The 15,000-nt window shown below is 33.8% G+C and overlaps 1 long non-coding RNA gene across 1 annotated transcript in view; it reads right to left on the bottom strand.

Moving 5' to 3' along the window:
- Positions 1 to 730: 730 nt before the first annotated feature.
- Positions 731 to 15,000, bottom strand: part of LOC136840269 (uncharacterized) — a 134,426-nt gene continuing 120,156 nt past the window's right edge. The window contains exon 3 of the long non-coding RNA XR_010853569.1: positions 731 to 779. This is a non-coding gene — a long non-coding RNA (uncharacterized lncRNA). The remainder of the gene's footprint in view (positions 780 to 15,000) is intronic.

Genomic DNA, 15,000 nt, shown 5'->3' on the forward strand with positions numbered 1-15,000 from the left:
ATACAAACACGTCATGCCTATCCATTCATGTATGCTAGCGATTCACTGGCACTGATACCACTGAACTTGATCTACCGTGACAGGGCATTTGTCTGTAGGTGTGGGCATAGCTTTAGCCAGAATTAAACCCCGATTAAAACTAAAAAGCTCGTCAAATAAGAGGATTATTTCGTGTTCAAGCCGATCGCCATTCCAATGGCGACACTTTCTGATCCAGTGCTCCCACAGGAAAACGATCCGTTCTGGCTAAATAAACCCGCCCAATGAAACGTCAAAAGTACAAAAGCAAAATGCAATAACAGCTACAATTTCACGTTATTATCCTTGTTAAATGGCGTTTTTAGCTCTCACCACCTTCTGGAGTAAATTGAATGTTTGGCAAAAACTACCGAGGGGTTCAGATACTAAATGTAATTGATTCTCACAGTATTTGCGTAATAATTAAAATAGCACATAGAATTTGTTTAAAAATCAAGGCTCTAGACAATGCTATATATATATATATATATATATATATATATATATATATATATATATATATATATATATATATATATATATATATATATATATATATATATATATATATATATATATATATATAAATATATATATATAATACAATATATATACAGTATATATATTATATATAAATATGTATATATATACATAATTCGATATATGTGTATGTATATGTATACATACCTATCTAAAGATATAGATAGTACTCACCCAACCTACTGCAAGCAGGCCCATCCTAGTTTCTTTTCGTGTCTTACCTGAAATATAAAACAAAAATATTGAATTAAGTGTTAAGAAATCGTTAATGTAGTAAACTTAAAACCTCTCTCTCTCTCTCTCTCTCTCTCTCTCTCTCTCTCTCTCTCTCTCTGTGAAAGCGCAACGACAGAAAAAAATATTCGACAAAGCCTTTTAAAGATAAAAGCTTCGAACTATCTCACTCCCCAGATAAAAAATAAAACGTAAAAAATAATATAAAACGCCATACACGGTAAATTCTCAAACTCCATATTTTCAATTCTCTCTCTCTCTCTCTCTCTCTCTCTCTCTCTCTCTCTCTCTCTCTCTCTCTCTCTCTCTCTCTCTCTCTCTCTCTCTCTCTCGTACAACTTTATTTGTCCCCACCTACACAAAACCCAATATTCAGTTCCTCCACTTCCCCTGGTCAACAGTCTAAGCGGGCGCCTACTCCCGTGTTGACTTCAGTTGCAAAGCCAACAAGCTCATGTAAATAACAAAAAGAAGAGGTTTTTTCCTGTGTTCGTTTTGACTTATTCGATTTTCTCTTGTTTTCTCTGCGTTGTCCGGGACATATTTCATTCCACTTTGTTCTGGATTATTGCTAGTATATTTTCAATTTTTATTCGACGAAAATTGTAAACTTTATCAAGTTCTACACTTGTGTATGTGCATGTATGTATGTATGTTTCTCATAACTTCATATCGACACAAGTGCATGTATGTATGTATGTATGTATGTATGTATGTATGTATGTATGTATGTATGTATGTATGTATGTATGTATGTATGTATGTATGTATGTTTCTCATAACTTCATATCGGTTTATTTACATTACTACTACTCATATTCTTACTTCTGTTTTTCATATTCTTTTCCATCTGATTTTGACCTTTAAACATTGCGTCAGGTTCGAAGATAGAGCAACAAAACTGACATCATATTTAAGGAAAGACGACTATGGTATGGTATTTTACCATGTTATTTTCTGGTTAGGACGCCTCCTCAGATGAAAAACACGCAAATTTCCTCCCATACATTCACACTGAGTTCATTATCAGTATTAGCATGAACAAAATTTTCCAGAAACACAACCGAACGGCAAACACTTAGCCATTTTCCACCAAGATCGTTGCACATTTCCTAATGATTAACAAATAAATTGAGCAAATTGTGAAAAAACTGGTTATTCTTTGAAAGAAAAGTTTTATTCACAACGGCTCAAAGACTGTGGTTAAGTTAAGGTTATTCCCTAACTGCTTAAACAATAAAATCTTGCTATTCTATTTCCTGGTATAACATTAATGTTAAAGAGAACTGAAAACATGCAGAAAGAGGCGTGGTTCACATTAACACAGAATGGAAGCTAAACCTTATTTTTTGTGGTCACTTTTGCCATTTGTAACATTAACACCACGTTAACCAATCTCCTGATGGACGTTAACCGTGGGTGCAACGAGCACTGAAGATATAACGAAGATGGGCGGCTCTCTAAATCTCAGAGTGTAAAAATTAACGCCAATACTGACCTATCATCCGAAAAGGAAAATTTAAAAACTGGATATAAAAGAATCTAAACAGCACATAAAACCAAGTGCTCCCAGTGCATCGTTCAACAGATACATCCTCTTGAAGTGCATGAAATCAGTAAAGATGCCTGACAGTCCCCAGGACAACTCACTTTGATCCTGGAGTTTGGCCAAAAGTGGTTTACAACCAGAGCATGTACAGTATTCCGACGTGCGTCAGGTTTTCTGCTAGTCATTGCACCAGTTCAGAAATCCTCTCTTGACAATATAATAAACAGAAAAGAAAAGACAACTGCTTTAATGTTTTAAATATAGGATTTTAAATTTTTATTTTAATAATGTCCCGGGAAATACAGCTGAAAATCTTCTGTGAAAACAAGGTTGGTATCTTCTCTTGTCAATATATTAAAAAAATAGTCAGCACAAAATGAAGGTGTATCCATAGTTGCCTCATACAATATATATATATATATATATATATATATATATATATATATATATATATATATATATATATATATATATATATATATATATATAAATATATATATATATATGTAGGTATATATACCTATTTATACTTTATATATATATATTATGCCATTGACGAATATATATATTCTATATATATATATCAATATATATATATATCGTCAATGGCTTAGGGACCGGTCAGGATCTACACCCCGTCTCTTATTTTTCACCTGGTAATGTGTGGTAAATGAATCACGTAAAAAGAATCATAATAATCAATATATATATATATAATCATATATATATATATATATATATATATATATATATATATATATATATATATATATATATATAATATATATATATATATATATATATATATCAGTTTTTACAAGCTGATTACATTGAATTGTTACAAATTGCCTCCCCATTTCAATAGCCAATTTGAATCCCTAATAATGATTAGGTTTGGCCAGACAATTTCCTTATCACACATACAAGAGAGATAGGGATTTGTAAAGAAACAATAGCCAATCTGAATCCCTAATAATGATTAGGTTTGGCCAGACAATTTCCTTATCACACACACAAGAGAGATAGGGATTTATAAAGAAAAAATAAAAATGTAGGCGTAGATTTTAAAAATAAAAAAGAATTTCATTAAACTGACTTCAGAAGTCCTAATAAAATGTAAAAAAATACATTCTAAAAGGAATTATGACGAAGAAATCTAATGAGGAAGTAAAGCGAGACGAGCAAAGGAAAATTCTACGGAAGATGTACAGTACAATACGGAAAGAAAAGGGAATGGTAAAAGGACGGAGACTGAAAAACAAACCAAACAAAACTATGAATTCGGAAGACAAAATAACTGCGCCAAGAGCAAGAGTGAGATATGAAAAAAAAGGAAAGAGTAAAAGGTGATAAATAAAATAAGAGGTAAAAGGATAAAATCAGCAAATACATGCAGTACAATAAATGGTCAGTTTGAATACAACGAGAAGGCGGGGGGGAAGGATGGAAGAACGGATGAAATAAATGGAAGTCAAAAAAAAAATACAGGGAAGTAAACAAGAGGAAGCAACGAGTGCTCATCAAAAATAAAATATCAAAAGGTAAAAAGGAGAAGGTAAAGGAGAGATAAGATGAAATAAGGGGAAGTAAACCGAAACTGAGAGAAGTGGGGAAAAAATTAAGAAAATGAAGAAATATAAAGATGAAGTAAAAGACCCATATATCTCCCCTCGACTTCCTTGACTTCAGGTCACCCTGCCAACCCTCCCCCGGGGTTCCCCATTCAAACACGTCCCCTCCCCAACCCTTCCCACCCGCTTCCAACCGGCCTTCACCACCCAGTCTTCAGAGCTCATTGCATGGAGATAAAAAATCTCTCTCTCTCTCTCTCTCTCTCTCTCTCTCTCTCTCTCTCTCTCTCTCTCTCTCAAATGAACTTCCGAAGACAGGAAGACGAAGTTAGCTGAGATATAAAGAAAAAAAAATTTGAAAAGAAAGTATGAGGTGTGGATTGGCTATGAAAAATGCCTTCAGTTTTTTGCAAAGTAGTTGAAAAACAGATAAAAAATGATGTGTCAGCATTCAGATGAGAGAGAGAGAGAGAGAGAGAGAGAGAGAGAGAGAGAGAGAGAGAGAGAGGTTGGGAATGACCATTTATATTGTTTGAACTGCAGTAAAAAAAAATGCTACAGTCGAGCATATGAATAGATATATAAACTGTCAGACAGGCGGACAGAATAAAAGAAAGGATCCACTGACAGACATAAAAACTGTAATAATCAAACATAAACATTATCGCATTTAGCTTGTACATCAGGGCATGTAACTCCAAAAAAGGAATTGAAAGTTATGTAAGAATAAAACATGTGTAAGGAACGGAAATGAACAACATGAAAAAATTACTCCCCCCTCTCTCTCTCTCTCTCTCTCTCTCTCTCTCTCTCTCTCTCTCTCTCTCTCTCTCTCTCTCTCTCTCCAATTGCCATTATTAACGCTTTTTCCACGAGTTAACCCTTGTGAATATCGAGTGAATAGCGCAATTGAAAACACATAAAACATGGCATCAGCGTTTCTTTGGGTCACCGCATTCATAGAAATTTATTCGCAGAAGGAGAAAAAGAAGAGGGAGGTAAAAGATGATAGTGATGATAATGATGACGATGAAAAGACTTAAGTGCGTTCGCTCAGTAAAAAAATGTTCTTCGAGATTTTTCACCGGTTAAATATTAAGTTTATGAATAAAAATTTACGTAATTGCTATTCCGTTTACAAAATGCATTCTTTTTTTTGTAGTTCCCGGAATTCTTTTGTGCCTGCTGGGAGTGGATAAAAATAACGAGTTTGCGTTTACAAAAAGTTGTTATTCAGGTATCGTTCCATATTCTTTTTCATGGGGAGGGAGGGAAGGGGTTTCCTTGGCATTCTGTTTTTATTTCCCTTTCATTTTGCAATGGAGAAAAATGCTGGGTTTGTTTGGTATGAAACTGTGATCATATTACTACTGGTGACGGTGGTAGCAGTAACTACAGCAAAAACAATATACATAATAATAATATGGACGATGATGATAATGCTGGGAATAATAATCATTACTATTGAGCATAACTCGACAGTAAACCGTATTCTTACGTTCCTGATACCAAAACCTTTACTTGTAGTATTAAGCAAGATCTGCTAACGCATATTAAAAAAAAAAAGTGAAAAATAGGTAAAAAAAAATTCCATATATTTCAGTCACTCTCCACAGAAGAAACTAGAGACTAATCCATTACGATCAATTTGAAGGCATAAAAAGATTTCGAATAAATGGGCGATCTCGGAAGGCAAATTTTCAGCTCAACGTGACCTGGCAAGTAAACGTTGCAGCTCCGTGTGACATTGCAAACACATACAGATATTACACATCAGTTATCTGATATGATAAAATGAAGTACAGAAATCGATATTAAAAAATCTCAACTCAAAATGACCTGATGAACAACTTGACTTTTCAGAGAGATCTGGTATGGTGTTATTGAGGTTTGCAGTTGTCTACTATGACAAATAGCACCTCAAAGTGAACTGTTATGGTAATATGATATGGGAACATTTCGGTCCGCTGTGACATGTCATAATAATATTATATCTCGAAGTAATATGATATGGGAATATTTCAGTCCGCTGTGACATGTCTTAATAACATTATATCTCGAAGTAATATGATATGGGAACATTTCAGTCCGCTGTGACATGTCATAATATTATATCTCGACGTAATATGATATGGGAACATTTCAGTCCGCTGTGACATGCCATAACAACATTATATCTCGAAGAAATATGATATGGGAACATTTCAGTCAGCTGTGACGCGCCATAATAACATTATACCTCGAAGTAATATGATATGGGAACATTTCAGTCCGCTACGCGCCATAACAACATTATATCTCGAAGTAATATGATATGGGAACATTTCAGTCCGCTGTGACGCGCCATAACATTATATCTCGAAGTAATATGATATGGGAACATTTCAGTCCGCTGTGACGCGCCATAACAACATTATATCTCAAGTAATATGATATGAACATTTCAGTCCGCTGTGACGCGCCATAACATTATATCTCGAAGTAATATGATATGGGAACATTTCAGTCCGCTGTGACGCGCCATAACAACATTATATCTCGAAGTAATATGATATGGGAACATTTCAGTCCGCTGTGACGCGCCATAACATTATATCTCGAAGTAATATGATATGGGAACATTTCAGTCTCTGTGACGCGCCATAACATTATATCTCAAGTAATATGATATGGGAACATTTCAGTCCGCTGTGACGCGCCATAACATTATATCTCGCATGATATCATTTCAGTCCGCTGTGACATGCCATAATAACATTATAGTAAATGGTAACATGATATGGCATCATCTCGGCTAAGAATTATTCAATATGGTAATATGCAGTTCGGGGAGACCTATGGTACTGCTGTTGTCAAAGCTGCCTAATATGGCAATACTGCAAATCAGAGTGAATGATATGGCAATATTTCAGGGCAGGGTGACATGGAATGGCATCCTTCATTTACCGATGAGGAAACAATGATGGATTTATTGTTTGCAACAAACTCACCTCCGACGAAAAAGTAAGAACTGATGATATATATATATATATATATATATATATATATATATATATATATATATATATATATATATATATATATATATATATATATATATATATATATATATATATGGAGAATTAATTTGTCTAACAACTGCAAATCTTATAAAAGCTTTGTCAAATAAAATCAGAAAAAGAATAAAGAATAAACCGTAATAATAAAATATGGTCGAATAAGTTCACTCTATAATATTTCTTCAACATAGGTAAACAACATATAATTAATACTCCAAAATTGTACTAAATGAAAGCATCTAAAACATCTACGATACCTATAAATCAATATAAAATGTAAGCAGTGAATCTAAATAAGCTCATAAATTGAAATCTATATTTTCGGAATACACAATAAAGATTGTCGATCCCTAAAAGGAAGAAATTACCGGGAGGTGAATCAAAAATTGAAATAGAACTGAAAAAGAGGATAAAACTATTAAATGTAATTCTTTGCCTGAAGTAACAATAGTTGATCAGAGAACTCAAGACAAACGAAACGTGAATGGAAAGAAAAATAAAAACACTAAAATTAATTACATCAATCACCAATGTCTCCAACACGATCTTCATCCACGGGGAGAAGATGAGATACAATTCAATAAATATCACTCAGTCACTACCAATATTGTCATGAATGAAAGAGTATAAAACGTTAAGATTTACGCACACTACCCCGTAACTTTCATGAATGAAACAAGGAGTAAAACCCGATCAAACAAAAAACTTTCTGAATGAGCGAATGAATTAACACTTTTACTCCAGTTTCGAATGGTTATGAATGGATGAATTAATGAATACGAAATTTACGCACTGTACCTCAAAACCTTGGTGGAGGAAAACACGAACTGTCATCGATGGACTTTTATAAGAACCATCTGCAATTTGTCATTTGTTGCCATTCACCGATACATCAAAGGTATCACACCATACGGCTGATGGTGACTTCGTCAAGTCCGTCCCATTTTGACAAAATACATTTCGACAGAGTAATGTGCACACCCGGCTGGTGTTTTGTTTTTCTCTCCTCTTCTCTCTTTCTCTCTCCCAAACTCCAACTCGCCATCATCGACTAACAGTCGGGTAAATAATTCACTGCTTAGGTCAAATGAGGTCCAATCGTCCCTTCTCGTCTGGTTCAAGAATCGAACGTTGGTCTCGCAGTTTGAGAGCTGGGAATGCTACCATTACGCCACCAAAGAGAGAGAGAGAGAGAGAGAGAGAGAGAGAGAGAGAGAGAGAGAGAGAGAGAACATTTCAACCAAACTTTGCAATGAGGAAAATGCAGAAGGGAGGGTTGAACTGCAGTTTCGCTCACCAGTAACTCGTCTGAACAATAATTACGTATTCAAGACCAAAAGTAATAATAATAATAATAATAATAATAATAATAATAATAATAATAATAATAATAATAATAATAATTATTATTATTATTATTATTATTATTATTATTATTATTATTATTATTATTGATGTTGCAAAGACCTCGCCCAATTTTTTTTTACATGAGAGGTGAAAGCTGAAGACACTCAAGCAAACTAAAGTTGAAGAAGCTGGAAAGCTAAGTGAGCAGAAGCCAAAAGGAATGGATGAACACTACGTGGGAAAATCCCTCTTGCAAAACTACACAACACATTAAGGTACTTTGGTCCGAGCATCGGGACGATATGTAACGTCCCTAGGGTCGGGGGATTGCATTCTCGGCTTTCTTTTATATTACCATCATTTGTGATGGTATGGATATACCAATAATTTTTTATAGTGTGGATATAGTAATAGATAAAAACCTAACCAACAGAGCTATTGAAAAAAAAAACAGAAGACTAGAGAGCAATCAATCAACTTCCTCGTTGGGCTAGTGGGTTCCGTTCTCAGCTAGTACTCTGCTGGCCGCGAGTTCGAATCTCCGACCGGCCAATGAAGAATAAGAGGAATTTATTTCTGGTGATAGAAATTCATTTCTCGCTATAATGCGGTTCGGATTCCACAATAAGCTCTAGGTCCCGTTGCTAGGTAACCAATTCGTTCTTAACCACGTAAAATAAATCTAATCCTTCGGGCCAGCCCTAGGAGAGCTGTTAATCAGCTCAGTGGTCTGGTTAAACTACTATATACTTAACATAAATACATGTCCCTTGGAAAGTCATTTAAAACATTAAGGAAAAATGATCGTATTTTAAATTGGTACAAAACGACAAATACGAAAAAAATGACCACTAAACTTTATAAAGACGTTATTCTTCATAAAAGTGTACGTCAAGACAGCCATGCAAGATGGGAAAAATTTCCTGATGAGAGAGAGAGAGAGAGAGAGAGAGAGAGAGAGAGAGAGAGAGAGAGAGAGAGAGAGAGAGAGAGAATGCTTCCTTAAACAAGCAACATCACACAAGGAAAAGGGGGTTGAAATCCCTAACCCTAAAGTCCTATTCCCATCCTCATCTTACGAAGGACCATGGTTGACTTCGAGTCATGAACTAGATTCCTTATGAGATTTAAGCAAAGCTGTATTTGCGAAGAGCGCGAGTAAAGAGAGGATTTGTTCAAGATATGAGCCTCAGCCGCCATATCTCTCTCTCTCTCTCTCTCTCTCTCTCTCTCTCTCTCTCTCTCTCTCTCTCTCTCTCTCTCTTCCCCCTCCTTCTCCTAAGAAATGTTTCCAAAATTATTCGTATTAGTAACTCTTAGTAAACTAAGTTTTCTTTACCCTAAACAGTGACAATCAGTTGGTCTTCCTGCACGCATTTCATTCACCATAATCTCGTTTTCAGAAGCTTGATGCCAGGAGTTACTATTCAACCACCCACATCGCAATATCTACATTTTATGCTTGTTTTTAAAAAAACCGACTATAAAAATCATAACTGCATAAATTAAGCAAAGAACTTATCGATTCGACCATTGTTCCTATCTTCCTGCTACTACAGTGCTATGAAATTCGTCTCATGCATCCTAAAATTTTCTTGCTTTTAAGGGGGGAGCCCACTGTTCCATTCGGTAACAACGCAAGTACAACTTTTCTATTTTTTTTTTTAAGGTACTTATTTGTTAACCCCACTCGTTTTATCATAAAAACAACTCGAAACTTGCTGATAAATGTAAAACCCTTAAAAGGGTGGACTCATAAACCGATTTTCTCTGCTAAATAATAATTCTTTAAAACTTAAGCCAAGTAATACATACATACAGAAACCACAAGTAGTTTTTTCGAAATACAACTGCAGTCAAGTAAGAATGTAGTTTATCAACCACACTATCACAAGGAATTTCATAAGCAATGCTGGACACAGTAACTGGGTGGGTGATCACCAAGAATGGCCAACTGCTATCGACACATAAGCTCCTTCATCATCCATCCTCACCTCTATAAAAGGCTTGCTGGCAACCAGACGATGTATATATATATATATATATATATATATATATATATATATATATATATATATATATATATATATATATATATATATATATATATATATATATATATATATATATATATATATATATATATATATATATATATATATATATATATATATATATATATATATTTATACATACGTATATATATATAAAAAGTGTAGTAACTCTTCTTTGCTTGGATCTCTCTTTCTCTTCCTTGAAATTTTCCTCCATCATCAATAAAAATAGAAAGAACAAATCAAACTAATCATCACTTCGCCCCATAAATTTTTCAGGCCGAAACGCGGCAATACCCGGAGTTTTTCCGTTGCCATTTTTCAGGGACGTGAGGAATCGACTAGAGGAGTTTTCCACCGAGTTCACTTCCAGCTCCCTTATTTTATTTTCCTCTTCCCAACCCTAACAGTTACCGGTCACATGTGCACACACATACACACACATTTATATATATATATATATATATATATATATATATATATATATATATATATATATATATATATATATATATATATATATATATATATATATATATATATATATATATATATATATATATATATATATATATATATATATATATATATATATATATATATATATATATATATATATATATATATATATATATATATATATATATCTATATCTATATATATATATATATATATATATATATATATATACTATATATACATATATATATATATGTATATATGTATATATATATATGTGTATATATATATATATATATATATATATATATATATATATATATATATATATATATATATATATATATATATATATATATATATACCTGTATATATATAGAGTGCATGTATAAATAATATATATATACAAAATCTTCCGCATTTACTTTAAAGTATTGTCAAGCAAGCCACGTAAAATTCAAAAACGATTACTAAGAAACTGGAATTTACAAAAAAAAAAGGATTAAACAGATATAAAATCATTTTCACGCCTACAAAGGTCATTACATTTGAGGATTATCTTCAAAGGAAGAACTACAAGGTTGGATTAATCACAGTACTGGATTAACCAAGGAGAGCCTGAGGATGTTAACAAGAATAACTGATTTTTCTGTCTTTCTTTTAAATCTCCTTCAGACCTCCTGTGTACAATGGGGTCAATAGTATATCATCCTGGATATAAACTGATATTTTAATTTGTTAACTTTCACTTCCAAGGGGTTCTATAACCTTTATTATTACATCTTATGACACAATAGGACCAATCGCTTTGATGAACAAAAATAGCAATATTCTTATGGTTTCTTCTAACTGGCTATTTGTGTTCCTTTATTCTGACATTTAATCCCTTACTTGTGTGGCCCGAATTACATTCCATACAAAGGATTTCACGGTTATGGTTTTTACATGTATACTGAATATTTTGAGGGTTAATTTAAAGGACCAAAAGTCGGCGAAATAATGCAAACAAAGGGCGTTAGAAGGTAATTCTACCGTCATGTCACTTTAATCGTAAAATGTTGTCACAGCTTTACTGTGGCAGGTGTCCAAAATATGAGCTGAATAAAACCAGTTCCTACCTATTTTCCAAGACTGAAAACAGCAACGTGCGCAGAAACAGTGAAGATTATACTGATGTTTTCATATTAAGACGTCCTGAAAAAATGGACTTAAATTGAATATTTTGTTGATTCTCTGTATACACTAAATCTATATTGAAAAGGTTCACGTCAAATAAAAATTTCTTTTTTCTATTTATAGCGTGAAACTGATAGACAGTGGATGCTTCTTCAGTGTTTTTAAGAGGTTATTCACTTCTACGTAAATAGCCAAAATGTCTTCTGAATAACAGTTCAAGTAAATTTGAGAGAGCTGGTGATAGACGGTTACCCGCTGCCACACCAAACGTTCTTTGAAAGAATTTTCCGTTAAAAATAAACTTTGTCACAAATACAGTTTTATTGATCTCGAAATTCAACTGTTAATGGTAAATCCGTAGAATATCTCAAAAATTATTAACGGGACTGGACAGATATGTATATATATATATATATATATATATATATATATATATATATATATATATATATATATATATATATATATATATATATATATATATATATATAAAAATATAAATAAAAATCTTGGAAAACCTTTTTCAAACTAAAAACTAGGCAAAATTTATATGAAAATATTCCCTCAAAAGCAGTAATAATTTCCAAGTTAATGGCAACCTCCACAAATAAAATACCACTTTTATCTATTAAACGAACAAGATATGTTGATACCGGAGGCATAAAACAGAATAATGCCTCAGCCAGATATCCGCTATTTTACGGTAATATGCCGCGAGCTGTACGAGTATTCTTTTCTATGATGCCTAGTTACAAGAATAATCCTCTAACAGCTATAGATAGCAAAAATCTCTCTCTCTCTCTCTCTCTCTCTCTCTCTCTCTCTCTCTCTCTCTCTCTCTCTCTCTCAGCAACATACCGGAAAATTTTATGGCAATACAGCCTAATGCTCACAATCTTCTTAGAATTATAAGATGTTTGCAAAGACAAACGCAAACCAACTACCAACGAATTCTCTCAATAAAAAAATAAATGCCTTGAGAAAATGTCAATATTTAACAAAAGCATTTTCAGTAAATTAATACATTTTAAGTAGATAAAATGCAGTTAAGGTATTATAATATAAACTTTTATGGTACTACACCGTACATCATGGAACCCAACAGAATCAGTCCTACAACAATTACATACTGTAATTAGTCATGAATGAATAAGACTTGCATGTTCCCACTTCCTTCAAATGTTCCCGTTTCCTTTCGCTTCCTTGTCTTGAGAGGTGGGAGTACTGCTCCCTTCGAGGATAATCATGTTTTCCCACTATATTATAATTTATAATCTCAATATTCTTGTCAACATTTAGGGTCCATTTTTCATGCTTTGTATCTTCATTTTTGCACAGGAAGTAAAAAAGATTCTACTGTACTTTCTTGACATAATGTTTCAGGAAAGATAGAAACGAAATCCGGCACACAGGGCCTGATTTCCCACAGGATGCAGAGAAGAAGAGGACGTGGTGTTCCCTGTGCATAATGGCACCAATGGCTATGCTCTCCAGACGCTAAATAGCCCTTTATCATTCATTTACTCGTAACGTATAAGCAAGCAGAAGGCATTTCCTTTGTATCGCGGAAGAGAGAAATTGAAGGAAGAGTGGGTTAGTGCTTACAGGGTGTTTGCTTTTCTTTACTTGAAGAAGAAAGAGAACTAAAAGGAAGAAAATCTTGCAACTCTAAGAGTCAAATTGCACTAACGGTTTCAGTTTCTCTCGCCTAAGATAAGGATCGCGTTGGTATATCACAATTCTATCGAGTGAAATTAGATTACCACTGGAGTACAAAGTATTTTCTTTTTAAAGCTGAAAAATAGTTACAGCAAACTGAATGTCGAACAGCACCAGAGTCCCTGTTTCCTCCACCCTCTGGGAATGGCACAGTCCCGAACAAAGGAATGGCAAAACTCGTAACAATGTGATTCTGCATAAGTAAGTTTCGTCGGGAGAAACACCAGTTTTATCGAATGTCGAGAAAAAAACTCGCCGAGCTGTACAAGAGCGAGAGAAACTTAGCTAAGTCCATAGGAAGGAACACGAAGAAAATTTGATTTGTTACCACCGAAGCGCAAATTGCTGCGTGATGCTACTCCGGCCCCCATCTTGACAATCAGACAACATCATGTAAAGGTAAAGAAACGGCTCAGAAGATGAATGTATGAATGAATGAATGGATGGTTCATGAAATTTAGGCAATACAGCCAGGCACTGAGCACTTTCAGCGACTCTGCGCTTAAGACCGTGACAAGAGGAAGTCGGAGTAGTTGAACAGCGAAATAAAGAGATCCAGAAAATAAATGAGATGAAATACACTGATCTCAAGGTGAAACTGGGAGAAATCGCCACAGCAACGCTAAAAAGTAGTCGTCACGGAGGTGGAACAGCAAGATGAGAGAAAGGAAGCGGGAATGGAGGTCAGGAAAAGGCTAAAAAAGTAGCCGCAGATACGAAGGGACGCTGCAGACACAGTTTACTAATATCTAAACCCCGCTCCCACCCCAGAAGCAAGGAAGAATCAGAATATGGTCGTGACGAAATCAAGTTCGTAAAAGTAAAACAATCCTCTTCTGAGGGAGAGAAGACATTAGGGACCCTTAGACGTGGAGTAGCCTCAGCAATAACCTCTATCTTGCAACCAGTGGGGGTTCGAGACCCACTGGGGAGGAGAATTTCTCATTCAGTTCCTTTCGCATAACAGGGCTTTCAGTAGAAAGCTCATCCAAAATTATTAACGGGACACTGCGGTTCTCTCTCTCTCTCTCGCTCTCTCTCTCTCTCTCTCTCTCTCTCTCTCTCTCTCTCTCTCTCTCTCTCTCTCTCTCTCTCAATATATATATATATATATATATATATATATATATATATATATATATATATATATATATATATATATACATATATATATATATATATATATATATATATATATATATATATATATATATATATATACACACACATACATATATATACATATATATATATAATATACTGTATATATTATA

The sequence above is a fragment of the Macrobrachium rosenbergii genome, chromosome 7 (genome assembly GCF_040412425.1).
Source record: "Macrobrachium rosenbergii isolate ZJJX-2024 chromosome 7, ASM4041242v1, whole genome shotgun sequence".
Lineage (NCBI taxonomy): Eukaryota > Metazoa > Arthropoda > Malacostraca > Decapoda > Palaemonidae > Macrobrachium > Macrobrachium rosenbergii.